The sequence below is a fragment of the Marmota flaviventris genome, chromosome 5, assembly GCF_047511675.1.
Source record: "Marmota flaviventris isolate mMarFla1 chromosome 5, mMarFla1.hap1, whole genome shotgun sequence".
NCBI lineage: Eukaryota > Metazoa > Chordata > Mammalia > Rodentia > Sciuridae > Marmota > Marmota flaviventris.
This window is the reverse complement of record NC_092502.1, coordinates 24977392-24980322: the sequence shown is the minus strand read 5'-3', so window position 1 is coordinate 24980322 and position 2931 is coordinate 24977392.

Here is a 2931-nt window from a genome sequence, read left to right as displayed (position 1 = left end):
CAGCAATTAGAGATATGCAAATCAAAACTACTCTAAGGGCACAGTTTTAATCAGAAATTTAAATACATTTCTCAATATTTGAGAGAGACAAGTAGACAGAAATATATATATAATCTTCAAACAATGCATTTATAGAATGTTCCACTCAAAGAAAATGCATATTTTTCTCTCCTAGGGTACACAGGACATTCACCAAGTCAGATCTTATTTGTGTTACTAATGTGTATTATTGAATTTAAAAGAATTAAACATGGAATATAATTAAGTCAGAAACCAATAACATGCTTCTGGGAAATTTCCAACTCTTTGGAAATACTATATGACACTACTAAATAGAACCCAGGTCAAAAAAGAAGTGAAAAGTAAAATGAGAAAGTATTCTGAAAAGAAGAAAAATGAAAATACAATGTATCAGAATACGTGGGGTCCTGCTAAGGTAGTACTTAGAGGGAAATGGATAGCATCAAATGACTCTATTAGAACAGAGATGTCAAATCTGTGACTCAGTTACCACCTATGTAATTTAGAAAACCCAGTGAAATCCTAAGTGAGCATGAAAGGAAATAAAAAAACCAAAGAAGAAACAATAAAATATAAACTTTAATCGTAATATAGAAAAAGTCAGTGAACCTCTCAGAAAACGGGGGATACCCAGTATGATGAGGTGGTTTTAATTGTCATAAATGAGCTTCTGAATTGCTTCTCCTGTCGATTGTGAATGGGATGCTTCCTATGGATTCTCGGATGTCAAGAAGACTTACGTTTCTGGTGCAGGTCTGCTGGTGAAGCCTTCTGTCAGCCATCAGTTGTCTGCGTCAGTATTTGATCTTTGGTGTTCAGAGGTTTTCACCTGGTAGAGATTTAGAGGTTGACAGCGTTCCCTGCAAACTTCAGGTGCCTCTCTCTCTGCTGCCTTTTGGATGGCTTTTACGGTTGTCCCCAAGTTCAATTGATCTTTTCTCCCCAGGTGATCTGGCATTGATCCTGTCCTATTCATTTTCATTTCCCATCTTTTTCATTCTCTAGAGAGTTTACTGGGAATCTTTTGTACCTTCCCATCTCCACCATGCTTGAGTTTTCCTTTCCTTTGAAGACACAGGTGATAGTTGGAAGAGTTTTATTATCTTCCTTGTCTGACTTCCATCACACCTGTCATTTCTGGGTCTGTCCCTTTGAACTGACTTTTTTTCTTGGTAATGAGTTATCTGCTTTTGGACCTGTCTATTAATGAACTACTTTCTTATCTTAATGGATACTTAGCAATTGCACATATTTATGAAATCATGTGTCGTTTCAATGCCCGTATGTAAGGTGTGATCATCAGATCAGATAACTGACCTATCCTGCCCTCAGACGTTTATCATTTCCTTGTGTTGGAAACATTCAAAATCCTCTCTACCAGCTATTTTGAAATATCCAATGAATCACTGCCATTCATAGTTACCTTGACTTTGTTGCATGGACCTTAGATGTTATTCCTTCATTCTGACAACACCCCTGTGCCTGCGGTCTGTTCTCTCTGTTGCTTTGTCCCCCTACAGTAACAGGCTCTGGTAAACACTCTAGAGTTTCTGCTTAGTACTTTTTAGCTTTCACATATAGCTCAATAATACGTGGTACTTGTCTTTCTGTGCCTGACTCACTTCATTTAACACAATGTCCTTGCATCCATGTTGTGCAAATGGCAGAATTTCATTTTTTATGGCCGAATAATATTTCTCTGAGTGTGTGTGTGTGTGTGTTTGTATGTGTATTTAGATACACACCCTCCCCAGGCATTTTCTCTAGTCATCTATCGGTGGACATCTAGGTAATTTTTAACTATATATCATACTTTGGGAATTTTATGTTGTTAACTGATGGATTTATTTTATATTTTAAAATTAGTGTCAGGTTCCAGCTTAATTGGATCCTTTAGAACTTTGAAGTTTTGTTTGGGGAGTGCTGAGAGCCACAGCTGAGTCGGAATGGCCCCTGGCATTTTGCCAATAGTATTGATTGACAGGCGAGGCATTACTATCCGCCTCGGCCACTACTTTGCAGTTCTCACGCTACTTTGGAGTTCTCATGGGGATTCCCGGGGAGAGTTCCCATTGGTTGGGGAAGTGCAGGAGGAGGGATTTCTGGAGGATATTTCTGGAGGATATTTCCGGCTGCTGATTCCTGGACCAGCCGTGTGGGATTCGGGAGGAGTTCCCGGGAGCGTGTGTGGAGTGTGCTGGTGGAGTTCAGAAATAAAGTTTGTTCCTGCTTCAGTGGCTCGTGATTTGTGCCCAGCCAGACTGCTGCAGGGGAGATTCATAGTCACTTTTAGTCTAGGGATAATCAACTTGTACCATTTTGATGATACGCTTTGGAAACTTCTGTTTGTTGGCCTGTGTCTGACTGGGTTTTTCCAGTTGGTAGGAATGTACACTATTCCCAAGCCTCTGTCATCTCAGGGAGTTGTTCTCCCTATTTGTATGGTGGTTTTACTCCTGATCTTTCCCTCTGTTACACCAACAAGTCTCTGTTCAGCCAATGACCCAAGAGGACTTCTGGGCAGATCTCTCTTACTTGTGTGTGCCTCCTCCTCCTCCCCTCTACTCTCTGTACACCCTCTTCTCTAAGGCTCTGCCTGAAATCTGATGTACTTCTCCCCAGCCAAATGAGACACCCAAGCTCTGGTCCCCCCTTTGCTGTTACCTAGTTTGGAAATCGCGATCAACTTGCCATGGTGGGGCTCACTTGGATCCTCCCTCTGAGAGCGCGGGCTTCCCCTTCCTGTTGTCCAATATCTGAAAACTATTGTCCAGGGTCCAATTTTCTAGTTGGTTAGGATGGAAAGTTAACCCTGTCCCTGTTAACTTAACTTGACTAGAAGTAGAATTTTGAGTCTTTTAATTTTGATGTCTCTGTTTTGATCACGCAAGCTTAAATTCCAAGTCATTT